Source organism: Physeter macrocephalus, chromosome 20 (genome assembly GCF_002837175.3).
Source record: "Physeter macrocephalus isolate SW-GA chromosome 20, ASM283717v5, whole genome shotgun sequence".
Taxonomy (NCBI): domain Eukaryota; kingdom Metazoa; phylum Chordata; class Mammalia; order Artiodactyla; family Physeteridae; genus Physeter; species Physeter macrocephalus.
The window spans coordinates 64780009-64807810 of NC_041233.1; the positions used below are offsets into that span (position 1 = coordinate 64780009).

The 27802-nt window shown below is 37.7% G+C and overlaps 1 protein-coding gene across 9 annotated transcripts in view; it reads left to right on the top strand.

Annotated features, from left to right (window-relative positions):
• ADD3 (adducin 3) overlaps positions 1 to 27802 on the top strand; it is a 125434-nt gene that overhangs the window by 61053 nt on the left and 36579 nt on the right. The window contains exon 1 of one of the 9 annotated variants that reach the window (XM_028481152.2): positions 6879 to 7420. The exons of 7 other annotated variants lie outside the window; for them this stretch is intronic. The gene's annotated coding sequence lies outside the window, so the exon portion shown is untranslated. Of the gene's footprint in view, positions 1 to 6878; positions 7421 to 27802 lie in introns of those variants that run through there. One more of the 9 variants, XM_007115929.4, reaches the window with a different exon arrangement.

Below are 27802 nucleotides of genomic sequence, written 5' to 3' on the forward strand. Positions count from 1 at the left end.
TCATGCTGTCAGTTTGCCTGAGGAAATAGAAAGTTGGCAAATCTACCAACCATCCATGGATACTTTCACTGAGGCATTGAGGAATTGGAGTGAAGATGGGGAGAAAATTCCTAAACCTGTGTCTTGCCCTGTCTTGGAAAGAGCTTATGATAGGATCTGGGGACTCAAAGCTGTTTTAGTTTTAGAGGATGGGATGTGGTTCTTGTCATGGATGGGCAGCATGTGCTCTAGAGCAGCAGTCCCCAACATTTTTGGCACCAGGGACTGGTTTCCTGGAAGACAGTTTTTCCACGGACCGCGGGGTTGGGGGAGGGGGATGATTCAGGCAGTAATGCCAGAGATGGGGAACAGCAGATGAAGCTTTGCTCACTCGCCCACCGCTCACCCCCTGCTGTGCGGCCCGGTTGCCAACAGGCCACGGACGCTACACCCCTGCTCCAGAGCTTGATCTTGGAGAAGTAAGATTGTTAGTCTTGTACATCCTGTGATTTGTCAGCTTGGCCTCCTACCTATCTTATCAGCAGTCTTTGAAGCTAAGTACTTGAATCTGGAAGGAAGAGAATACTTAAATTCCCCAAGATTAAAAAAAAAAAAAATTTGGTATGTCTTTTTTTACTGGGTAAGTCATTTGAAATATGACACATATTTTTACAACTAAAGAGTTTTTTCCTCATATTTAGAAAAAGCAACAGTTAAAAAATGGCTGCATAGTCCCATACCCTTAGATGGTACAGATCAAAACAAAAGTAATACTTTTAACAAGAAATTGCATGTGTCATGAATGTTTCATATGTTGCATGGCCATATTACATTTTATTTTTTGCATGTTTTCTGTTCTGTTTTTTAATAACACGTAAATATTCTTCACTTTTTTCTGTGGTTTGTTTTTTTTTTTCTTTTCGTGTAGTCTTTGCCATCTTTTGAGAGGTGGTTAATGAAATGCATTGTTTTGGGAAGTATTATGCCATAGTTGAGTCAAAGTCAAATTTTTTTCCACTTGGAGTTTGGCAACCTTCAGATACAATATAAGTTCACTAGTTTGGTTAATTTTTGTTTTAAATCGGGATCATGCCTAATCTTTAGACCCAATGTTTTACTGAATTTCAGCCTCAGCTCCATTAGACTTAACTCGCCAATCATTGTATGTTATGTTGAATACATTTCTTTTTAATCCAGAAAAAAAGACCTGTTTTGAACATTAACCAAGTCTCAGTTATCCCCAACCTTTTCTGTAATATGACTTTTTTATAATTGCTTCCTCTTTAAATCCTGTATTACCTCTTTTGACAGATAACCATCTATCAAATATTAAATAGGCAAAGGACAGTATTCATTTACCATCCATAATATTTTTTGAACTTGCCCTGTGCTAGGTCCTGAGGGACCCTGCCTTACAGGTGCTCACAGCACATGTGAGAACTATATCCGTGAACAGCCAATTGTGAGCCAGTGAAATGAGTGCTATGTTGGAGGTAAGCCAGACGGCTGTGGGGCTTGAGGCTTTAAACTTCAAGGTGGAGGCTTCTAGGAAGCTTTCCTTCATAAATCCATTTTTGCAAGGGAGGCAAAACCAGGTATTCCTAAAGGAGAAACTACAGAATGTAGCCAGAGATGCCTGCAGACAAGAGTTCATTTCATCAACTTGGCGAGGCTCTCATTATCTTCTGAAGCATGAACACCATGGTCAGCATTTTTCTCAGGAGTTATCCATGTTGTATTATCACTTCTGAGAACAATTAGTTTGGGGAAAAAAACCATGCCGAGAGTAAGAGCTACTCTTTTGCACTCCTACGTGTTCTAGGGCCATCTCTGGCTTATGTTTCATAACTCCGGGCTGCGAACTGTTCTGTGAAGATAACTCCTGCGTAGAAGTCACACACCTCTTATCACCTCAGCTTTGGTTTGTTTTTTGTCTAGGCCTTTTTTTCCTGCCGTTGAATTTTGCTCCCTCTGTTGAATCTCTTGTACTATTTGGTGGCCCCTCAGCTGTTTGGGTCTTCTTTAATGCAGAGCCTCCCCACGCGGTGTGTGAAATAGGCCTAATATGAAAATGACATGTAATGAAACATCACTGCTCTGCTTTTTATCTCCGTTGCCACTAGTTGTGTGACCTTATTTGCTTAACCTCCTTGAGTCTCAGTATTCTCATCTATAAAAGGAGCGTAATAGTACTGCCTGATAGGGTTGTCGTGGGTGGTGCATGGGATAAGTATATAAAGCACACAGCACACTGAATTATTCCAGTGGCACTTCAGCTGCTTAGTGGCAGTCACTTCTTTGAGAACACAAAAGTTTACACACAGTTGGCTTTTAATCTTTTCTAAATTTCATGCCTTTTTATATGCCCTGTGATCATCTCCCTGCCCCCCATTTTTCTGGCACTTTGCTTTCCTTTTTTGGTGAGTGTTCAGACTTAGTTGTTTTGCTACTTTGACCATAACCGAATACCGATTTACCCAGGCATATCCATTCAGCAGATACTTATGAATGGTTTCAGTGTGCTAAGCTCTGTGCTAGGCTTTGGGATACAGAGGTGCTCCCATTCAAGTAGGGGAAACACATGGAAGCAGCCAGCTGGGATGAGGAGTTCTGTAATGCTGTTATTTAAAGCATTATGGAAACGCAGATGAAGGAGCTTTAAATTTGTTCTGAGTAGATCAGGAAAGTACGTTAGATTTTAACTGGACCTTCTCATTTGGTGGATAAAAGGAAGATCAGTCCAGGCAAAGGGAGCTGTTTATACAAAGACAGGTAAGGATATAAGGTACATATAGTCACTATGAAGTCAAAAGTCTGTGCTTCTCTCCCCCCACCACTCCAGTTCTGTCATAAAGGCAAACAGAAAAGGAGTAGCCTTTGTTTTTTTTTTAGATGTGAGAAACAGCTTGCCTCAGTGCTGTTTTTTTCTTTGCATATATATGCAAAATGAGAGCAAATGTCGGGGTAGCACAAGGACTTAGAAGCAATATGTGAAAGTGCATATTCTTGAACTGTGCTTCGTACTGTCAATTTTCCCTCCACTTCCTGTGTTTCCTTCCTTTGATCACTTACAGTATGCCGGGCACTTTACAAATGTTATCTCTTTTAATCCATAAAACTTTATAAATTAAGATTTTCCTTGCTTTGCAGATGAGAAAACTGAGACTCAAAGGAATTTAAAAGAAACAAAACAAAAAACTTGTTTAAGTTGTATAGCCTGTAAGTGGTTGAGCTCTTCCTCTGAACCAGCATTATCTCCAAAGTTTGTTCTCTTCACCCTAAAATGAAGTGTAGAGCTGCTGCCTAAGAGCCTTAGACTAGGCCCACCCAATAAATTACTGAGCAGTTGGATGACTGGTACAGGCAGCCAAAACTTTCTAAGTTTTGTTTCCTTCACCTAAGAAATTGAGTAATTGGAGCAGATGAGTCTACACTTCCTTTTAACTTTATGATTTCTTCTTTGGCTCCTTCCATCTGTTTGGTTCATATCTGATCATTTTGTTCAGCCAAGTATAAGTTATGTGATGTAGTGGAGAATGTTCTGATGCACAGGTTGCGAAGGCATGACTACTTGCAGTTGTTTAAAATCACTTTTAAAATCAAAATAGTGATCGCCTCTGGGAATGTGGGAGAAGGGGATTGCCTGGGAAAGAGTCATGAGAGAACTTTTCTGGGGTGAAGGTAATGTTCTATATCTTGACAGGAGTTGGGGTTATACAAGTGTACACTTACATTTCTGTATTTCATTGTATGTACGTTTTACATAAAAGAAAAAAGCACTAAGCAAATACTGAACTCTAGGTAATGATATGTATGCTGAAGTATTTGGGGGAAGTATACTAATGCTTGTAATTTACTTTAAATGCACGAAAGGTGAGATAGATTAACGGATGGAAAGAGGAATGGGTAGTTGAAGAGATATGTGATAAAATAAGTATAGTACAGTGTTAATGATAGAATCCAGCTAATGCATACATGGTGCTTACTGTAAAATTCTTTCAAATTTGCTGTATATGTAAAATTTTTAAGAATAAAATAGTAAATCCATATATATTAGTATTAAATATTATCATAATAAATTATTGAGGGAAAAAATCACTTTAAATATGAGCTGACAATTTCGTATCTCCAGCCTCCTCTCCTGAATGGTCTTTGTTAATGCTACCCAAGGCTCTAGTTAGACTATCATGAGTTTAAGTGACCTGATTTCAACAGCTCAGAGAGACCTTTTCTTTCCTCAGCCAACCTTGTAGGTGGGGAAGTTCCCTTAGACATTTCAAACTAGTCTGTGTCCCACAGAGCTGAAGTTTGCCAAGCAAAGCTCGTCTCTGTGGCTGTTTGAGTCACTAATAGTTATACCATATTTCTATAAGTTAGTGTCACCATCAGCCAAAGGTTAAACTTTGCTTCTCCTCCCCTTTCCTACCCCAGATATATCCTCAATCAGATGGTGTTTGTTAAGGAAAAAACCCTTTTTTGGTTTTGTGCTTTGTTTTCAGTCTACCACTTGTTTGAGATGCCTTCTACTTCTTTAACAAATCACACTTCGTGCTTTCACAGCACTTTAGTTGGAGACAGCTTCTCATTGTGCTGGTTTGAGTTCTGGCACTTGAGAGCATCTTCATTCTGAAGATTACAGAATGTCTCTCTCATACTTGGAGCAGAGAGCTTTTCTTCTTTTCACTGTTTAAGCCCTATCCCCTGGTGGTGCCCAAATAGAGTGTGCCATCCAAGTTGTGCTTGAAAATATACTGGCATTAGGAGTACATGAACTCTTGTGCAGCAAAAGGAGAGAGGGGAGGTGCTTAGAACAATGAATTCAATCATGGGATACCTAGTTTCATATTTTAAAAAACAGTAAAATAGCTTAAATATGTTTTGAATTATTTTGTTCTAAAAATGGCATCTTTTTCTTTTCTCTAACTTTCATGACAATAATTAACCACAAGTCATTTTACATACTGAAAACACAAGTTATTTGACTCACTGTATATTTGAAAGTACAATGTAACAAAATGACATTTTACAAGACTTAAGTGAAACAGACATTTTGAGATAAAATTGGAGTTGGAGTGCAGGGAGAGAAGGGGATAGAATACTTCTTGAGTTGCACATGAGTCTCTGGCACTCAGTAGAGAGTATTTTTATTTAAAACCCACAAAACTGAATGGGAGAGGAAAGGAGAAATTTGATTACTTGACTGTTACACTAGAAGATTGGATCTGTAAATTTACCTGAATCCCTGAAACGGGCAGGTATTTGTAGGTGCCAAATAATGTCTGAACTAACCAAGAAAAACTTGCTTTTCTGCATGACTGGTGAAAGCATTGGTTCCCAACAACTTTCACGTTTATAAGGATTTTGTTTTGAGGACTAACTACACATTGGGCAAGCAGCTGTGTAGTCCAGAAAGTATTGGCTGGATTTAGTGTACTAGGGGCATGTGGATTCCGAGCAATGTCACACCTTGTCTATGCCAATAAATCAGAGTGTCGGTTCTTGATACTAAATCTGATGTCACTGGCAGATTTTTCCTCCTTATTGGTAGAGTGATATTCAGACAGGATAATTTTTTTGTGTGTATTTTCCTCTCTCTGTGATTGAGGTGTTTTTATGGTTTCTTTTTCTTTTCTTTCTTAGCTGTGAAATAATACTGGCAAGTCCCAAGAAAACTAGATCTGGATTTCATTTTGTCTCTTCAACTCTGTGTGATCTTGTGCACATTCCTGACATGTTACAAACAGCTTGTGTCTCTGAATATGCAGTATCAATTTTCAGTGGTGAAAGCCCCAAAAGGAAACAGACTGATTCTTCCATGCACAAACAGCTGGGCAGTTGTGGATGGAATTAATTGCTGATATGTATTGGCTGTGTTTTTCTTCTCTTGTCATTTCCTTTGCAGCTGTGAAAGTGAAGTTTGACTTGAAAACAGACATTTCCAGCAGTGCAAATCCAGAAAGTATCAAGATGGGATTCTTCAAATGTAATATCCAACTGCTACCTTTGAGTTGTTCAGTTTGGGGGTTAGGTGGGGAAGAGCAAGGGATGGCAGCAGGCAATTCATAATTATATATATGGATGAAAAAATCATTATATCAGGCACTTGGACTATGAAAGGATTTTGGAATGGGTTAATTTACCATGGCAAGAGTGACCTCATAATCCAACAACAAACGAAATCAGTCAGCACCTACCTGCAGGATCCTGAAAGAGGGTGTTTGTTCTAGGCCATCTCTCAAAATATTGAAATATTCAATACTCCAGACTGATATTATTGTTCCAGTGTGAGGGAGTAGCAGTTGGAGAGGGTAATGTGAAAACATGTATCATTAAAAATATTTTCCTGGTCTTCTCCCAAAGCTATTTCCATTGTTTGTTTTAAATTCTATGTAAATGATTATATAGCTCATTTTTTACATGCTTGGGTATTCTACTGAGAAACCTATTTTTTTATTTCATGGGTTATAGGAGTTCAGTTAAAAGTAACTGTTGGTGCGTCTCTGAACGTGCATACAGAAAATAGTATTGATTAAAATCATTTTGAACAATAATTGGATGTTTAATAATAGTTTCAATAACTGAAATTTTAAACGCTATTAAAGATTTTTAGACAGTACGTATACATCCTCCTGAATATCTTATTTGGAAATAAATCAGAAAAAAATTAAAAATCAAAACTTATGGAATTATTTGCAAAAGTGGGTGATTGCAAATTTTTTAAAGCATAGTATTCATATTAATGATTTTCATCAAAATAATTTCCCCTTTTATGTGTTTATTTCAATATTAAAGCATCAGTCAAATCCCTTATTTTTGAAGGCAATTCTTGCTAATTAGTTGATAAGAAAATGCTTTTATTGTTTCTGTATTGCCAGGAGAACTAGAGCATTGGTAGAGAAGAATAGGCAATGCTTGATAATGTTCAGGTCCCCTGTCTTGGCCACCTAGGCCAAAGTCAAGTTCTAGAGCAGTGTTGCTGACACCTTGAGATATGCAGAAGCTGCTGTTGCTAAACTGAGCAGTGGGCATGGTTGGACTTCCTTTACCGTAGTACACTTCCACCTAACACTATGTTGGCTGAGCTGCGTGATCTACCTTGCATTTTATCTTTACTTTCCTCACGAAAAAGAACTGTCTATATTTCATTCCATGGCAGGAAAGCTGAACTTTCCCCCCATTTCTATGAAGAGGGTTTAACCCAATTAATTTTGACTCCGAGGCACTGAGAAACGTTGTGGCAACATTAACGTGCCGTTTGCACTCACTGAAGGCGGCCTGGGTGTGTTGTTTCCCCTAGAGTGGGCTCCACCCCTGCTCTAACCGCACTGTGTGGATATCTCACTGTTTAAAACAAAGTTCATTTTTAGGGCAGCACTGCATCAGAATTGCCACACAAAAACCAGCTTAAGATATGTGCGGCAGCTTCCATCCTTTTTAATAAGTAAGTACAAAATTGTCTATTGTAATACCGATGGCTCACAGCTTAGGGGGAAGCAGAGATAAGATAGATGGTTAATTTTGTGCCAGCCGCTAGCAATGTGCAATATTCTTCTCGGGGAGGAGCCTGTGGCTTTATCACTCAATTAAATTTTTTCCTGTTAGTTTGCTTTTTACCTCCCTTGAACTGTTTACTGAATTGTTCTTAATTGTTTGGGGGATGACATTGACTGTTTAAGGAAAATACTGGTAGTCTCTCAAATGTGCTAATTATTTAAGATAAAAATGCTTAAAAATATTGCACTGAATTTACTGGACTCATTAATAGCGTAATCTGGCAATACTGTATTTCGAGACATCGTGGCATGAACTCTGTGTGTAAGAGTGGGTTCATTGAATTAAAAAAAGGCAGCATCTAAAGAGCCTTTATTTCTGTCATAATGATGCTTTGTCCTCCTGCTGTTGGGTATTTGTCAGAGGAGTTGGGGAAGGCTGCAGCCCAAAGTTCTGCTCTGTGCCTTGTCTGTGCCTCTGTGTTCTTTCTAGAGTTTGTGACATGAACGGTAAGTTGAACTATAGGAGATTGATTGTTATTCAGTGAGGTCCACATTCAGCAATATTTCTTTGCAAATGGGGTCTAACCTTTCTTCTCACATATTGGAGTTCTCTTTGTAGTTGGGTTTTAAATGCCTGTGAAGTGTTTAATTATGCACTGATCAAAGTGGACACGTTGGGAGAGAAGTTGTGCTTTGTGATGTCTGTACTGTTGTCTTCCTCTCTTGCGTGTTCCTTGTGTCCCCTTGTGGGGCAAACACACCCATTCAGTACAAGCAAGTTGAATCATTTGCCTTAGTTGAAATCTAAAGCTGTGGGTTGAAAACGGCAGATTTCTGTAAAGCTTGCAGGGGTGGCATTGTGTCATCCTTTCTGGACTTAAACTTCCTAGCATTTCCTTGCTTCACCTTCCTCTTGGCTGAATTACTACTCTTTGGTAGTAGTAATGTGTTTAGCTGTTTTCTAACATCACAAGGATATAAGAATAAAGTAAAAGCCTGATATCATAGAAAAAAGCACTAGCCTGGGAATTAAGAGGCTTTTACTTTGGACACTAGTTTCTTCACCTGTAAAATTAGAAATTTGGGTTAGCTCTCTAAGACCTTTTCCAGCTTAGAATACCCTAATTTTCTTGGTAAAAGACTCATGCCTATTCCAGAGATGCTAAAGGGAATGTATTAGATTTGAGGAAAAAATGTTTAGATGTTAACCCGGAATCATTCTTACAAATGACCTGAAAACTAAAGCTTTGCTTCAAATAAATTGTGTATATCAGAAATTTTGGAAATTTACTGTTTAATATCTGAGCAGTAGAGTTAGTATATACCTGCTGTCCTCAACAAGAAAATAAATTTTCAAGCAGGAACTAGGTGAACCTCTTGCCACAGGTGTTGTGTAGACATTTATTAAACATTGCCTATTATACTCAGTGTACAATTATTAGTTGTATAGCCTTGGGTAAGTGGCCTTCAATTTTTTTTTTTCTTTGCATCACGACCCAATACATGTACCACATACACACCACTTAATCTCTAAAATAAATTTCTCTTAACAGTGCAAAAAACACTGCTGTATTTTCTGTTCTGATTTATTTTTTTAAAATGTGTTTCAATCCACTGAGCTAGATGACCTCTACTGTCCGTTTGAACTCTAGGAGAATATGGTTACTCCTAGACTTTTATAGTTGCTCCAGAGCAAAGCTTGCCAACTAGTTTGCTGTTAAATACTGAAATTAGAAGATTTTCTAGATAGATTTTTATTTGGAAATTTTGTAGAAAGTCAATAGCTAATATCTAATAATACTCTATCGTATTTTTTTCTTGTAATAATTATGTAATATAGAGAAATTGGAGTGGGTTTTTTTACTTAGCCCTATTATATAGCTGCCCCCAAACCCCCTCCTCTTTACTCCAGTATGCTATACAAATTTTATTTATGCACACTGTATTAGTGAAAACTAACGTGACATGAAAAGGGTTAGGATGTCTTTTCTAGAGAAATAAACTGTGTGTCACGTAGATTACATACAGAGTATCAAATTACCCTTGATAGACCCCCATCTTTGTCTTCCTCAGAGTTTTCCCAAGGCTCTAGAGAAGTTCCCTTCTCTGCTTTAATGTACTTCTAAAAAGTATTAATTTTATAACTTAAAAAATGCACATGGTAAAAAGATGAAACAATATAAAGGGCATATGACAAAACGTCTCTTTCTTACCCTAATCTTTGAACGCTGTGCCCCAGTGGGGAGTTTCTTCTCTATTTTTCTGGAAAATTTCTGTGAATATGAGTGGACATCTTTTTTAAAAATACAAATAAAATTATACTACACACACCATTATGTATCTGCCTCATTCTTTTTAATGGTTGTATGGTACTTCAGTGTATGGATGGGTATACTATAATTTATTTAATCATTCATCTTTTGATAGGTATCTGGATTATTTCCAAGTTGTTCCCTTTCTCCCCATCAGATATACTTAGGCTATCAGCCTTCTCTCCTACCTCCATCTTGGGACAGAACCCAGAACCCAGGTGCTATTGGAAAGGGGTGATAGTGCTGTGTGGAAATGGAAAAACCCCTCACCAGCTTCTCTTCCTCTGGCTAGAACACCAAAAGTAGGCCCCACTGTCCCAGCCATTCATGAGTGGGTAAGACTGCCCTAGGAGTCATTTTTCAGCAGATTAATGAAATAACATTGGGTTCAAAGTCTGGTAATTGGAGTGTGAGATTGTGAGCCTGTCACTTAACCCCCTTGATCCTCAGTTTTACCATCTATTGAGTATAAAATGAAAGATTGGAATAGATGAGTTTTAATGTCCCTTCCAGCTATAATAGTTACATAGTATTTTTTTAATATTGACTTAAGCTATATAACCCAAATTGTATGAAGTTTCTGTTATTTAAATTAAAAACATCTTTTGTGTATATTGTGTGGTCTGTAATTTGTTTGACCTGCCATATGGCCTAAGCTATTTGAAAGTTTAAGAATGTGAAAAAAAAAAAAGAGAGCGAGAGAGAGAGAAGTTGAATATTATACTATATTTTACATAAACTCTCCTTTTCTAAAAAATCACTTTCAAAAGTATCAAATCCATTCCAGAAGTAAAAGCAAATCTTTTTATCAAGCTTGAATACTTGAGGAGAAGATTCTGAAGTGATGTTTGTTTTTAAAATGGATCTTTGTAATTTTCAATGAATCCAGCCATTCAGAGTTAATCCTGAGGGCTTTGAAACTTGGCTTCAGTCCCCTTGTTTAAATTGTTTTCACATTCTAGCCCTCTAATCCATCTCTCTGTTTCACTGAATGCTAAAATTGATGTAGCTTGACATAGCTAAAGTTTTCTGACTTGGTGCTGAGGAAGCAGCCTTAGAGGTAAACTGTGCGCTACCATCCTGCCAGCAAAGTTATCAAGTTACACAGCAAAGTTATAAAGTAACCGAAGCAGGAATTTTTGCTGCATCACATGCAGGATGTTTAACATTACCTGTTTCACAATTTTATTCTTATAATTCCATCAAATGACAGCTGTCCTGAAAGCAAAATGGAATAAGAATTCATCGTTTGAACAACAGGAAGATAAAAAGACATTTTCTTGGCCTGGAGGTAGGGGAGTCTGTGTGTTTTCATGCCGGTGACCCTAGCTTCTTATCAGAAAGCTTGACATACCTTGAATAAGTACACTTCCCTAAAACCCGAGAGATTTTTTGTTATCCAAATAATGCTAGAATTCTGTGTTAATTTTCATATCAATTGTTTGACCTAGTTCAGTTTAGCAAAATGTATTGAGGACCTTCTAAGAGGCAAGCACTGCATTAAAAGGTGGGAGTACCTAGATGACAGAGACAGTCTCACTGGAATGTACCAAAATGACAACTGTTCTTAGTTCTTCTATTGTTGGAGTTTTCCAATATCCACTGGTAAGTGGAACTGGGCAGAGAAATTCTCCAAGTTTGAGTCTGTGAAAATAGTTGGAAAAAAAGTACATTTTCAGTATTTAAAAAGGGGTACTAATGTCTTGTTAGGGCAGTGCCAGTTACTCTTCTGTGTGTGGATCTGCTAGTGACATCAGTTTCTCACTAATCAAATTCTAAATGAAATAAACACATTTGTGATGTGTGGATTAATTGAGCCCCAATTTTTGCCTACCATTGAAGTTATTGTACCTCGTATATTATAATGGCTTAAACAATTGCTTGTATGAAACTAACCTTGAAAATGGTCACACTGTGTCTTTATGACACATCCCAATATCATCTTTGTCGTGTTACCTTATCCATTGTGGCATTTACGACTAAGGAAATTCTCTAGAGTCAGAAATATGCAGGATACTGCTGCCTACAGGATGTTGAACAAACTTTGTCTAAAATATTTGAAACCATTTTAGAAAAACCGTCCTTTGATAGCAAAATCAGTCAAATAGACTGTAGTTTGAGCTGAAGCAGAAAGCCTTTTTAAACAAGAGGGAAGAAAAAGTCTAATCATTACTCTGGTCTGTTATGTATGCAATCTCAGAAGGGACTGCTTTTTCTCCTTTAGAGCCCAGCTTTTGGCTAGGGTCCTGTGACACACAGTGGGAATTCACTTCCTATCAGGAAACGCTGTTTTTCAATGTATTATCTTGTTGAGACAACCACAGTAGACAATAGGCTATTAATGTATTAGAACAACAAGTGTCATAACTAAGCCAATATTTGCTTTGTTTTGAGTGTTGCCCTAAAAAAAAAAGAAAGAAAAAAAAAAAACTTTGGCCGAGCTTCAGAATACATTTGATCATCAGTAACTGCTGGGTACAAAAGCCATGACAGTCAAAAAGAACAAAGAAAAAAGTGCTTTAATAGTGGTGATGAACTTTTGCAGGTTTACTCTATTCACTTCCTATCCACAGAGAGACAAGAATAATTTAAATGATTTCAAATACAACTTTTGGGTATGAAAAAGTGTGCACTTAAAAGCCTGTTTTGAATTTTGGAAGCCACACCAAGAAACTGGTATAAAGAAAAAAAGCCTCCAACTCAAGTTCTCTTACAAAATACCAAACCTTCTTGTGAGATATATCACATTCAGTTTTGGATATTTATATTTAAAATGATTTGATAATACTGCTTACTTGAGGACTGACAGCTTTTTAAAAGCTGTTACTTTCATAATGATTAAGAAGAAAACTCTATTCAGGGGGTGGTTCGTTAATAGCAAGTCACTATTATTGATATAATTATGTGATAAGACTACAATAAAATTTCAGATTTGGAAGGTAAGCCCAGACAGAGGTCATCTATTTCAAACTACCTTATTTTATACATCGTGAAACTCAGACCTTACCTCTTCATTGAAATCTTCCCTTACTATGTTAATCCATAATTCTGTTTATCAGCAATCCTCAACAACTCTTGGATATCTTATATTTATCTTTCATTTGGCATTTGTCATAAACTGGGTTTTTAAAAATTTTTATTTATTTATTTATGGCTGTGTTGGGTCTTGGTTGCTGTTCACGGGCTTTCCCTAGTTGCGGCGGGGAAAGAGAGCGGGGGCTACTCTTTGTTGGGGCGCGTGGGTTTCTCATTGCAGTGGCTTCTCTTGTTGAGGAGCATGGGCTCTAGGTGCGCGGGCTTCAGTAGTTGTGGCATGTGGGCTCAGTAGTTGTGGCTCGCGGGCTCTAGAGCGCAGGCTCAGTAGTTGTGGCGCATGGGCTTAGTTGCTCCGCGGCATGTGGGATCCTCCCGGACCGGGGCACGAACCCGTGTCCCCTGCATCGGCAGGTGGACTCTCAACCACTGCGCCACCAGGGAAGCCCCGCAGGCAGATTCTTAACCACTGTGCCACCAGGGAAGTCCCATAAACTGGTTTTTATTATCAGTTTTCTTTCCATGAGGTCAATAGAGAATTTTAGTAGAGAATTTTAGTTCTCAGTAGTTAAAACTGGGAAGTCTTTAAGGGCAGAACCTAGATCCGTGCTTTATATCTCTTTATACTCTTTACCCAACAGCTGTATTAGTGTTTACTGATTGACTGGATAAGTAGTTTTTTGGTTATTTTAAGATGACATTTTGTAGCACCATTTGTTTCTGGTCTCAGAACACAGCAGTAGGTATAGTTTTTTTTTAATTGCTCTTTTTATACCTTCATACTTTTTTGTGGTTACTTTTTTTTTTTTTTTTTTTTTGCTGTACGCGGACCTCTCACTGTTGTGGCCTCTCCCGTTGCGGAGCACAGGCTCCGGACGCGCAGGCCCAGCGGCCATGGCTCACGGGCCCAGCCGCTCCGCGGCATGTGGGATCCTCCCAGACCGGGGCGCGAACCCGGTTTCCCTGCATCGGCAGGCGGACGCGCAACCACTGCGCCACCAGGGAAGCCCCTGTGGTTACTTTTTCATTACCTCAACCATCTTGGATAGCTGGCCATTCTGATCAAACCATGATTAGCCCACTTTTCAAGAGTTGCTGTAGATTCTCTGCCCTAGTTTACTCTAAGACTAGAGAATGGGATATTATGAGTCAATAGCCCTACTCACCTCACTCAGTTTAATAAACCCTTATTGAGTATAACTGTTAGTAGACAGTGAAGAAAGGAAAAAGATGTTGGCCCAGTTACTGGGGCAGAAAGACATACTCAAATAATTCAAAAGCAACTCAGACTCTGACAAAGTGCTTTGGGAACACTAAGCGGGGGTTGGGGGGGTGCTAATTCTGATAGAGGAGATCGGGAAGCCATCGTGGAAGGAGTTGGTTTTTGAACACACCACAAAGTGTGGAAGATTTGAATGGGTGGAGGTGAGCAGGGGAAACAGTCCAAGTGTGTGAGAAATAAGGTGAGCAAAGCATTAGTTAGAGAAATGGCTTTTGTTTATTAGGAGGGTCATCATTTTCCTCTCAATCTGTGGGGTATACTTAAAAGCCTTTTCCATGCTATTTTCGGAGCCTGAATTTTAAAAAACCTCAGCCTGATTAAAATGGGACTCCAGGATGCTTAAAAAACAAACAAACAAACAAACAAACTTGGGAATGACTAAGAAAATTGTGTGTTTGGAAAATTATGGTAGGTGGCTTTGTGCTTCTCAGTTGTAACCATGAACCTGAAGGATTATAGTATCCATAGTACCTCTTAGATGTGTAAAATAGTACTTCACCACTCTATAGAACCCTTCCTTGACAATAGAGATAAAAAGTAGACACAAAATATTTACCAAACTCTGGAGAGCTACTTAAGTTACTAAGCTCCATGAAGATTGCTTTTTATTTTGACAATAAACTACTTGATATAGGCTTTAAGTCCAGCTAAATAGGCACTGTAGAACTAAGCTGTGAGTCTAGTCTTTGTGAGCCTCAGAGAAACAAGAATCCTACTCCAGGCCTGAATTTAAAATATAACAAGCAATTTCAGTGGACCATTCAGGCATGTGAGTGAGCACAAAAAGCTGAGTCATAAAATTTACTCTCTCTAGTGAATTACCATGAAAGCTTAACAGAGAAGTGTTCTCATTATTTTAAAATGGTATAAATGACTCTCAATTCTTATGAAAGCACACATCAAGAAAATTTGTTTTGTGTGTTTTTAACCCTGAATGCATACCTACAAACCCCTTAAAATCAAGAAACCGGTACTTGAGGCATTAGGTGATTTTCCTTTTTCATGAAAGTTAACATTTTATTTAATGTACAGTAGCTTTTGAAATTAGTTTATTGCCAAAACCTTTAGTTAAAGGAATTTCTTAAATGTAGTTCATATTTAAATCTTTTCTTACATTGATAGATCATATGATCTACATTCTATGTATCATACGCTGTTCTAGATAATATGAAAAATCTTGAGTAAGATAAATTGAGGGATTGGGCAAGTCAGATTCTCTCCTGGGACCTGTTTCTTCATATGGAGAAATGAGGGGGTAGTACTAGATGTAATAATACCTTATATCCTATTAAGCTCTAACACCTTTAAATTCTAGAGATGCTATTCCTCTTTTGGCTGTAATTAGATAATATTAAGGAAGGCAGTATTTATTTCTTGGAAGAGTTGTTATATGGACTTATAAATGTTTTGTTTCTCTGTTATTCTTACAAAGGTATTTTTCAGCCTGCTGTTTTTGATAAACTTTCCTCCATAAATTAAACGATGAGTTATTTTAATGCTTTCTCTTTTCCCATGAATTGGACAGTTAGCCTTTTTATGTCTTCTTTCAGATATTTTTTTACTTTTTATTAAGACCAGTTTCCAGCTGTGGATTAGAGGCTTGGGTGGTTGTCTCTTTATCTTCCCATCATCTTCAGTCTCCTCACTATTCATGTCAGAAAAGAATCTCGATCTCGTTTCTCTTATGTGAATTGTCATAAAATATCGAAATGTCTGCACACATTTTCAGGATTCTTATTCATATTGACTAGGCCTACTTTGCAAGGCTAAATCTTATTTTATACCAGGTCAGAGCCTAGACCTCTTTAAATGAATCGACAAACCTATATGGCAGTAAATGTCCAACACAGTTGTAGATGAAATAATGGGGCATATATAATCTAGATAGTAGGATCCAGAGGACTCCCCTCACCTCTTTCTAAAGCTCACAATTATAGTTGTAATTTAGATTACACTTTATAGAAGATGAAATTTGATGAATGACCAGGGGATTTTACTTATTTATTATTGGTTTAATCATCAAATTCCTGAGTGTCACACCCTGTACTTCATGCTTTTACATTCAGGTAAACTTCATCATAAGAAAATACAGTGCATGAAAACATATATCTTGGGCTTCCCTGGTGGCGCAGTGGTTGAGAATCCGCCTGCCGATGCAGGGGACACGGGTTCGTGCCCCGGTCTGGGAAGATCCCACATGCTGCGGAGCGGCTGGGCCCGTGAGCCGTGGCCGCTGAGCCTGTGCGTCCGGAACCTGTGCTCCGCAACGGGAGAGGCCACAGCAGTGAGAGGCCCGCGTACCGCAAAAACAAACAAACAAACAAACAAAAAACCATATATCTTGTCAAAGAGTTCATATTAGAGGTGGGGACTTAGATTTGGGGCTGGGTAGGGGAGGAGTTGGAAACATTTACTGGAGGATCTTAACAGGTATAAATTTGAAATGACTTAAAATTTGAAAACATCATTGGAGTTTAGGGATGGGGATAGGGTAGTAGAAGGCAGAGATGCAATATAGTGTAGTGGTTAAGAACTCGTTCTGGAGCCCATCTACTTGAATTTATATCATAGCTGCACACATATTGGTATGTGACCTTGTACACGTAACTTCTGTATGCTGGTTCTTTGTCTGTAAAATGAGTATGGTAATAGCACCTACCTGTCTAAGGTTATTATGAGGATTAGATGAGTTAAAACATGCTGCCTTCTTAAAACAATGTTAGGTAATAGTAGATGCTCAGGAAATGTTGACTACTGGCCATTAACCCTCTCTCCCCATAAAAACATACTTTCATCAAAAATTGTGTTTTAAAAAATTCTGATGTAATTTGTTTAATAGAAAAACACGAAAGCTAAATTACTAAGAAGGATGGTGTCATTAACAGAGTCGGAGTGGCTGAATGCCTGACAAAGATTTGGAATCCAGGCAGACCCTTGAGGACAGGGCAGATTCCTAGCAACAGGCAGTAGGAAAAAGCCCAGGTGTATGGACTGTCAGGGAGGTTGGACAGTAGGTTTCAATCCCTGGCCTGTAGGCAGTGCATAGGAACAGGGTGTTTTGGCAAAGGGTGGCAATTGGTAGAAGCCTAGATGGGGAATTAATACCAGGGAAGTTTGCATGGCATCAGAAATCCCCTACTGTAAGCCAGGGTGTGAGCCATCAGGTTACCTTAGGGAACGGTAGAAACTGATAGAAGGGTCTAAGACTGAGACCTGGGAAAGAGGGTTCAGGCATAGATCTTCAATTCTGAAAGTATTTGGAGTTACCTGATAGAAAAACAAGAAAGGAATTTAGGCTGCTTTAGAGTGAGTGGAGTGGCTAAGAGATTAACAGAGTTTGATTATTAACATTCGGATAGAAGTATTGCTGAAGTGCAAGTCAGGCATCAGAATGGGAGCAGCAGCAGCGAGACTAACTTGATGCTGAGCTGCTAAACTAGTTTCTTAAGGTTTCTCGTAATCCTGGGGCCCAGAGCCTGGCGTGATGCTGAATCTGCAGGTTAGGGTTTAGTGGTCCCTAATGTGGGGAGAAGGGCAGAAATGCAGCTTGTATGTACACATGGCAAGAAACCTGATAAACGGAGTGAGTCGCTTTTTAAATCCACTCTTGCTTAGTGAAAAGACCTTCCATCAGACTGGAATATTTTAAAATGTGATAACTGCTTTAAGTGTTTCAGCTATGATAGAACCAGTAGAGCCCACTGCATCTTTAATTTGTGGTTGATGTTCATTGTGGATCTTCATGGAGTTTTACAAAGAAACTTCTCTTCAGAATCTGATATGACAAGAACATTCATATCATCTTGCTTCAGATTTTCTTGGAAACAACATTGTTTCTTGATCTAACATGGTAATAGTTTGCAAAAGTCATACCATTGTGCAAGGCATCTATGTTGCGTTGCCCTTACGTCTATCAAATGGTATATCAAATGTCATTCGGGAGTCTTCCCTGGTGGCACGGTGGTTAAGAATCTGCCTAATAGTTTGCAAAAGTCATACCATTGTGCAAGGCATCTATGTTGCGTTGCCCTTACGTCTATCAAATGGTATATCAAATGTCATTCGGGAGTCTTCCCTGGTGGCACGGTGGTTAAGAATCTGCCTGCCAAGGCAGGGGACACAGGTTCGAGCCCTGGTCCGGGAGGATCCCACATGCTGCCGAGCAACTAAGCCCGTGCGCCACAACTACTGAGCCTGCGCGTCTGGAGCCCGCGAGCCACAACTACTGAAGTCCACCGGCTTAGAGCCTGTGCTTGGGAACAAGATAAGCCACTGCAATGAGAAGCCCGTGCACCGCAACAAAGAGTAGCCCCTGCTCACTGCAACTAGAGAAAGCCCACACACAGCAAAGAAGACCCAATGCAGCCAAAAATAAACAAATTTATTTTTTTAAAAATGTCATTCGGGTCGCTATTTTGATTTCTGTTATTCCTAAAGAGCTGACTTTGATTTTGCAAAGGTGTGCTATCTATCTACACTGTTGTGATGGTGAAATGCCTCCTAAAATAGGTATTATTAAGATGGAAATTCCATTGGAACAATATGTATATTAGTTTTCTAGGGCTACCATAACAAAGTACCACAAAATGAGTGACTGAAGACAACAGAAATTTATTCTCGTACAGTTCTTGAGTCGAGAAGTCCAAAATTAGGGTGTCAGCAGGGTTGGTTTCTTTTGACTGCTCTTAGGAAAATCTGTTTTGTGTCTCTCTCCCAGCTTCTGGTAGTTGCTAGCAATCCTTGGTGTTCCTAGGCTTGTGGCTGCATCAGGTCAGTCTGTGCCTCTGTCCATTATCACATGGTTTTTTTCCCTTGTGTGTCTCTGTATCCACATCTCTCTTACTTTTCTCTTATAAAGACACTAGTCATCAGATTTAGGGCCTACCGTAATCCAATATGACCTCATCTTAATTTAATTACAAATTAAGACACTATTTTCATTTTTTTAAAATATATTTATTTCTTTTTATCTTTGGCTGCGTTGGGTCTTTGTTGCTGCATGCAGGCTTTACTCTAGTTGTGGCGAGCTGGGGCTACTCTTCGTTGCAGTGCGCGGGCTTCTCATTGCGGTGGCTTCTCTTGTTGCAGAGCACAGACCCCAGGCACGTGGGCTTCAGTAGTTGTGGAGTGTGGGCTCAGTAGTTGTGGCTCACGGGCTCTAGAGCGCAGTCTCAGTAGTTGTGGCGCATGGGTTTAGTTGCTCCGCGGCATGTGGGATCTTCCCGGACCAGGGCTCGAACCCGTGTCCCCTGCATTGGCAGGCAGGTTCTTAACCGCTGCGCCGCCAGGGAAGTCCCAAGACCCTATTTTCAAATAAGGTCATATTCTGAGGTAATGATATGAATTTTAGGGGACACTATTCAACCCCAGTACAGGATGTAATATCAAACTTTAGATTTAAAGGATAATTCATTTGAAAAAGCTAGTTTCACAAAAATAGTTTTTTTATTATAAAAACAGATTTTGAAGGTTGATAAACATCTCTTTGCATGGACTTCCACTTAAAACTGTTGTCAGAGTTCTAAATGGTGGGTTATGACCAGTATTTTTTGGAAATAATTTTCAAGTACTATTACCTATGCTTAATAAATTGCATTTTCATGACTCAGTATTAGACTTTCCATAGAAAGAAAACAGATGAGGTTGTGATGATCTTGAAATCCTCCTTACCAGCCAAATCTAGAGGTAGGAACTCCTTCAAATGACTTCTTTGCAGTAACGATGTACTGAGTTACCTACAGCTTTTGGATTGACTTTTGCAGCTGTATTTTATAAGTTATAATCATGAAAGCCAGAAATCTCTAGTTGGGATACCTGATAGTAGATCAAAATGAACTCTTGGAACTTACTCATACCTTGTGTTCTTTAAGATTTTTTTGTATATTTTCCTCCAATTTTTAAAATAAGGAACTTTGCCTCATATTTTTTTGTGCCAGCCTCCCTTCTGTCCCTCACTGGTCACAACAATCACGTTAGGAATGGACCATTAGAAGTACCACCCACTATAGCAAATCAGTTTTCTAGACCAGCCTTTTGGGTGAATGTTTTGTTTTGCAAACTCAACTCATTTTTAATAATGAGCTTTTGTAGGATCATTTGCATTTCTTCAGAATGAGGAACTAGAATTTCTTGAGTTCAGAAATTTTGAAAAATAGGTATATGTAAGATTGGAATTTGAGGTAGTTAAGTTTTCTATATTACTTGTATTCTGATACTCACTTTGGAAAAAGTTTCCTGAGGTTTCAGAGTAGATATGCAGTAATAGGTAAGAGTGATTTTTCCTCAAACATTGCTCTCAAGAAAATGTCAAAAGCAATGGCTTTAAATTTTTCAAGCTCAGTGCTGCACATGCAATTTTTTTTTTTTAAAAAAGCTTTTTTCCAGGACTACTAAATAGTAAAGAGCCAAAGATTTAAGGTATCTCCAGAAATTGAGAGCAATGAATCTTTCTTTAAAAATCGTAATCTCCACTGATTCCACTTTTTTAAACCTCTCATTTATCATAAGCTGTCAAGTTCTGGATAGATTCCTGGATCTCAATTTAAAAATTTTCACTGATACCAGGGGACATAATAACAGAAACTAAATGTCTTAGAGGCACATCTGAGTAATCAATCCACTAGTCTCTGTCAACTTTCTCTTAGGGAAAAAAAGAAAAAAAAAAAACCCCACCTTTTGGTTTTTTCCCAACCATTTCCAATACACTCCATGTTGAAGACAAATGATGACTGAGGGAATATATACAAGAACGTTCATCATGTTTTGTAGAAAGGAGGGTAAAGACACTGAGGCCATGTGTTTTTGGATTCTGCAAGATACTTGAGAGATTGCCTCTCTCTGTGGTTGATTGTTTCACTCATCATTTTATAAGATATATATATATATATATAATCAGTCTTAGATTTGCTTTTCCAAATGATTCACATTGGGAACAATTTGAGCTAAGTCTAAAAAGTGATTGAGTTTAGGCTTCAAGAAAATACACTTCTTCTGAACTTTTTGTACATGTTTTCAAGTTTATAACTCTGTCCCTCGCATGGCCATTACAACTGGTAAATTTGACCTATTTATAATGAAAGTTTTCTTCAAGTTACCAGTGAACATTATTTCCAGTCCTACCAATGTCTAAGCAAGTGACTGACTCTCTTCTCCCCAGCCCCTACTCTTCACGTACAGAAGTCCAGCTCTCTGTTCCTTGCAATAGGTAATGTTGATCAATAAAATATTCTTCATCAACTACTGATACCTTCGTGAGAAAGAAGTCGGATTCATTTTCTGCTTTATCCAGCAGTGAATGCCTTTGGTCTTTGGATCACCCTGCTCAGTGTGACCTAGCAAGCACCTACTTAAACAACGTGTATTATGGTTATACAGAACTACTACTATGTTCCAACTCTACAAGCACAGGATGTATTTTTCATGTTTGCTAAAGTAGTTTATGTTAATTAGCAGTATTGCTTTTATTATTAAAACAGTTTGAGACCAAAATACTCTCATAGCTGTGCCCTCCAGTTGATACTTTTCTTATATCTGTTTTTTTAATAAATGCTGAGACAGCTATCAACTTCCATTAAAAGTACAAGACCCTTAGAAACATAAAGGGTTGCTGTTACTGTTATTAGTTTGTTTTATTATTGTTGGCATTTTTTCCTTGACTTTGTCAGATTTTTTTTAATTGAAGTATAGTTGATTTACAATATTATATTAATTTCAGGTGTAGAACATAGTGATTCCCTATTTTTACAGATTATACTCCATTAAAAGTTATTACAAGATAATGGCTATAATTCCCTGTGCTGTACAATATATCCTTGTTGTTTATTTTATACATAGCAGTTTATATCTCTTAATCCCATTCCCCTAATTTGCTCCTCTCTTCTTCCCTCTCCCCTTTGGTAAGCACTAGTTTGTTTTCTATATCTGAGTCTGTTTCTGTTTTGTATATACATTTGTATTTTTTTAGATTCCACATATAAATGATATCACACAGTATTTGTCTTTCTCTGTCTGACTTATTTCACTAAGCATAATATTCTCTAGGTCCATCCACATTGCTGCGAATGGCAGAATTTCATTTTTTCTTATGGCTGAGTAATATTTCATTGTATATATATATATACATATATATATACACATATATATATACACACCACATCTTCTTTATTCGTCTGTTGCTGGGCACTTGGGTTGCTTCCATATCATGGCTATTATAAATAGTGCTGCTATGAACATTGGGGTGCATGTGTCTTTTCAAGTTAGTGTTTTCATTTTTCTGGATATATACCCAGGAGTGGAATTGCTGGATCACATGGTATTCTACTTTTTTTTTTTTTTTTTTTTTGGCTGCGTTGGGTCTTCATTGCTGCACGCAGCTTTCTCTAGTTGTGGCAAGCAGGGGCTACTCTTCGTTGCAGTGTCTGGGCTTCTCAATGTGGTGGCTTCTCTTGTTGTGGAGTACGGCGCGTGGGCTTCAGTAGTTGTGACACCCGGGCTCAGTAGTTGTGGCTCGCCGGCTTTAGAGCACAGGCTCAGTAGTTGTGGCACCCGGGCTTAGTTGCTCCGCGACATGAGGGATCCTCCCGGACCAGGGCTCAAACCCGTGTCCCCTGCATTGGCAGGCGGACTCTCAACCACTGCGCCACCAGGGAAGCCCTGTTATTCTACTTTTAGTTTTTTGAGTTAAGTTGCATTTTTGACACAGGCCCAGATTAATGGTATCTTTTGCTAATCAACTATAGATTCATTTTTTCCTAGACTTTTGTATTGAAGCTTAGAGTTTATAGTTTTATTTTAAAGATATACTCAACAGAAGTCATTTCAGAAGAGCAAAAAAAGTATTCAGAAATTAAGGACCATTTGGATCAATTTTAGGATTCTGGCAATAGACCACAGAGAGTTAAATTTTCACATTTATACCAGTTTGGTAGCCATACAAGATTTTTTTATTTTACTACTTTGATAATATTTACCATTTCTGTTTTGGTGCTGAATATTGTGATCCAATAATATATTTTCAGGTGCCCCAGTAAAGAAAGACAGTAATTAAGTTTGTAATAGCTGTGTATACTTCTAGGAAATAACAGTCCTTTGGCCGTTCCATCTTTTTTGGTCAACTCTTCCACACCTAATTAAGATCTATAACCATGAATAATTCCTTGTTTGGTGAAGAATATTTGGTAGTCTGAGGCAAATTATTAAATCTCAGTTTTTTTAATCTATACAGTGGAATTATTGCCAACATAATCTTTTTCCGAGGATTGATTTGTTTCATTATAAATAGTTAAAGGCCCTCAACTCTTTCAAAATGATGCTAAGTTAACTTTAGAGATAAAAATGTAAACTCGAACATAATTTATTGTTACCCAGGGCACAGTCAATGTCATTCTGATAACTTTTAATTAAGACATAGCAGTTATCTGCTAGGTTAACAGCTACAACTTCCAACATACTGATCATTGCCCATGTGGTGATGTTTTCAGATGGACTTGAACCAGTTTAAGGGCCCTTACCCTGCATGTATTTAGTTCCTCTTTGTTTGGAACTCAAAATTTTATGGAATGTTCCATGATATTTTATGATACTACTCATCTTTGCCTACTTCATTAAGCTTCTTGGTCTGCCCATGTCCTAATACTCCTTGTCCTTATGTATCATGTTTATCTGGTTTGCTAAGTACTGATAGAAAAGAAGGCCAATTACGAGGAGGCAATATTGTGTTGCATAAAGAGCTAGGAGAACTTCGATCACCCTGATGATGTTAAGTGTATGATACTGGGCATGTCTCTGTATGAAGACCTATTTCATTAGTTATCTAATCTAGAAAACAAGAGATTTGGACTGGTTGTTCTCTTAATTTTTGCTTCAAAGCCTTCAAAGAATTTAAGTGAAAGGACAGATCCTTAATTTACTGGTAATATGTTAGTAGATACTTCTTAATCTTTGAAAATCTAGTTACTTAAAGAAAGTGTATTCCTTAGGTATTTAAGTCATGCAAACCACCACTATACAACTACCTCATTTGTACATCTACTTTTCTGTGCATGCTAGAGAGACAGACAATCATAACATTAAGTCCATTTAGAAGCACTAGGATTTTTAGGCTTTCCTTATAGCCTATTCTTCTCAGTCAATGCTATTTATAAATTACCTGCATAAACTGTGTGTGGTGGGCCTTGTTTTTTTCTTATATTTCATTTGAGGGTAAATTATGGCCATGGGGAAGTCTGTGAATGATATGGTAATACTAATAAATGTCATTATTATGATTTTATAGCAATATCTGATACTTGACCTTTAGAAAAATTGTAGCTTTAGAAAAATTACTCAACACCTCTGATTATAGTTTCCTCTCATCAGTAAAATGTGTTCCTTGAATCTAGTCTGAAAAATTCCAAGAGAGCTCTCATAGAATCAGTAGCCATTATAGCAATGAGATCCTTGTGCTTTGTGGGATAATTAAATCTTCTTCCATTTGAGCACTTAGAAAGTGCCATCTGTATTACTCAGTGCCACTCAATGCCTTTTTTTCTTTTTTCATTTTTCTTGACTTTTATCTACTTCTGTTCACCTTTCCATATCTATCAATTTCTATGTCAGCTGTTTATAAAATTTTGGCTAGCAGTTGAAAGTAGTTCATGTATTTTGCAGTTTAAAATGAATAAAATTTCAGTGGTCTATCTGATGTGGCTTGTCATAGTTTATGTAGAGTCCAAGTTGTTTTCTAGAACTTTAAATACCTTCACAATTTTATAGTAACTTTCATCAAGAAAAACTAAATAAGCTAGCATTTGTTGTTGTTGTTTTTAACCAAATATGCTGCTTTGAAGTCTCGGCATATCTTTGATTATTGTTTTAAATACCAAACAATGGGCCTGGTACTTGAAAGTACAACCATCTTTTTGCTTATGTTCTAGATAAAGCTGTTAAAACTACCAAGGATTTCAAGTTTGGAAAGACTTTTTATAAGTAATAACTTTTCATAGGATTGTTTTTACCATTCCCAGTCTAGAAGTAACACAAACAAGGTTGTTTTGGAAGGAGTTGTGATATAGTAAAATAATTCAATTCAGCCGCTGCTGTGGAGTATTCTGCTGTTGTGGGGACTACAAACATAAGCAAAGAGGTCTTGAAAATTGAACTAGAAGTAGATATGAGTCAAGAAAAATGAAGGAAGAAGAAAACAAACCTGACATTGGGTAGTACAGATGGTACTTTCTAAGTGCCCAGATGGAGGAAAATCTAGTTATCCCACAAAGCACTAGGATCTTATGGCTATAATCTGCCATAAATATTAAAAAAAAAAAATCAAGGAATCATTTCTTATTCCCTTCCATCTCTGTAGCGCATGTTCATTCCCCCCACGTACACACACGTACGTACACGTGTGTGTACGTACATACACACGTACACGCACATGCACACACACATTCTTCTTTTCCTTTCTATTTCCCATCTGACCATGACTTAGAGTTCCTAGGGCAGTGTTTTTCAAACTGTAGATTACAACAGCTTATTAATAGATCATAAATCAATTTGACGAGCATTTTTTTAAAAAAAGGAAGAGATTAAAATAGAAAATACCAGAACATACTACATGGTAAGGGAAAGTATCATGTCCTGAATCTGTTTCAGTTATACATCTCATGTATTTGTATGTGATTACAATATAAAATGTATTTCTTATTGTGGATTACCATTTTTAAAAAGTTCAAAAGCCATCATTCTAAAGTGTTTTATCTAATTTTGTCTTGAACCTAATGTCCTTTAAACTTACATATTGTATAGTTACTGCATAAATATTTGGATAATGTTTTTAAAGCTGGAATTTTGTTTATGCTTGATATCTTGTTTCTAATCTGCATGGCCAGAGGAAAACCCATAGTATTAACAAGTTTTATAACATTATTTTTTTTTAAATCTGTCTTCTGCATCATTTTCAATTCAGAGAACACTGTTGAAAGACTAATTTTTTTCCCCTAATGTAGTTCATACTGGTTTGCACTGGTGTTTATATTGTTCTGAAGTAGTAGAAAGCATGACTTGTGTATATGTGATATTAAAAAATAGGCTTGGTTAATTTTAAGGAGAAGGAGCCCTGGAGCTGAGTTGTTCCAAATATCACCTGGAAGCAGGAATATTTATGCTTAGAATTAGTTGTTCAGGGTTAAGAGGAACTAGAATCTACCACTTACTTCCCTTAAAACATCCTTCCTTAGGGGGCAGTAGTGAAGATGCCTAACTCCCTTCTAAGCCATGGCAATTCTGGTACATTTTCTTCTGGGGCCTGAGTAAAACCTTTTCAACCCCTCAGTGCCACCGAATAGCTGGAATTGGCATTTGAAAAGAAACTACTAGTTACCCCTGCCTGGGTCTGAGTTGTGATTAAGTCCATGAGCTTTTAGAGATCAACAGACCAGATTTAAATCCCTGGTCCACCACTTGCTAGCTCTTGGACCTGAAACAAGTTACTTCTCAGTGACTTTATTTCCTCATCAGTAAAATGGAGGTAATAACACCTACCTCATAGGGTTATGAGGAGCAAATGAGCTAATGCATTTAAATTCCAGTGGCTAGCACATAGTAAGAGCTCAGTAACTGACAGTTGTTTTTAAATGCTGTGATGACCCATCACTAAAGTAAGGAATACCTAGTTATTGTTGGAAAATCTCTAGCTGTTATGAATACCAAGCTATATCAAGGTTCCTTATCTGCCTCATTATGGGACTAGATCAGGGGACACCAGTAGGACCATAGGATGTTAGAACTAGGAAAATCTGAAGGGTCTTTTGTGATAGCCCTTTTATTTTACAGTTAATCTTGGGAACTTTATGATGTAATTGCTTACTTACTTCTTGGTATTCCTCACTAGACTGCAAACCTCAGGAAGAACTGTGTCTTATTTGCCAATTTTATCTCCACATAGTAGGACCTCGGCACGTAGTAGATGCTCAGACACTTACTGATTGAATGTGCCATGGCTACTCTAAAGTCACACAGTACTTGGTGGACGTGCAAAGACTTGAGTCCTGGTCTCTTTGTCCTCAGTCCAGTACGCTGCACCATTCTGCTTTCTTCTTGACAGGATTACATACAAGGAAATTTTTAGAATATAATTAGAAGTTTTTTAGTCTGATAATCAGCTAAGGCTCCTAGAACATTTTAAATATTTTCAACTAAGTGAAAATTTCTGATGGAAAACAATCATATTTAAATTGATCTGACCACAGCAAGATTTTTTAAAGTTCCTTTACAAAGCCAACAGTTGAGTTAATGTTTCCCCTTGCTGTGTCCCCTGGCTTATAAAGCCTAGTACTGAAATCTGAACAGTATCCGTTAAATGCTTTTTTACAGTATTTTATTTTGTCTCCCGGGGGCTTCATATTCTAACTGTCCTTAACTTGAGTAAACTGCTATGTAAGCAGATGTTAAGTTCCAAAGTTGCTCTAGACTAATCATCTAATCATGAGAAGTATTTTGCAGTGACCAGTTGATGCTAATAGAATGTATGCATTTTTATTCAGATGCAATTTAGTTGTATTGACGGAACTGCTTTAAAAATACATTCTGGTACAAAAGATATCTAAAAATAACTACAATATAAGCTTTATTCTGCTCTAGAGTTGATCACATTCTTATGGAATGGCCTTTTTTAAAATTAAACTTTTAAAGTTTGAGATAATTGTAGATTTGCATGCAATTATAAG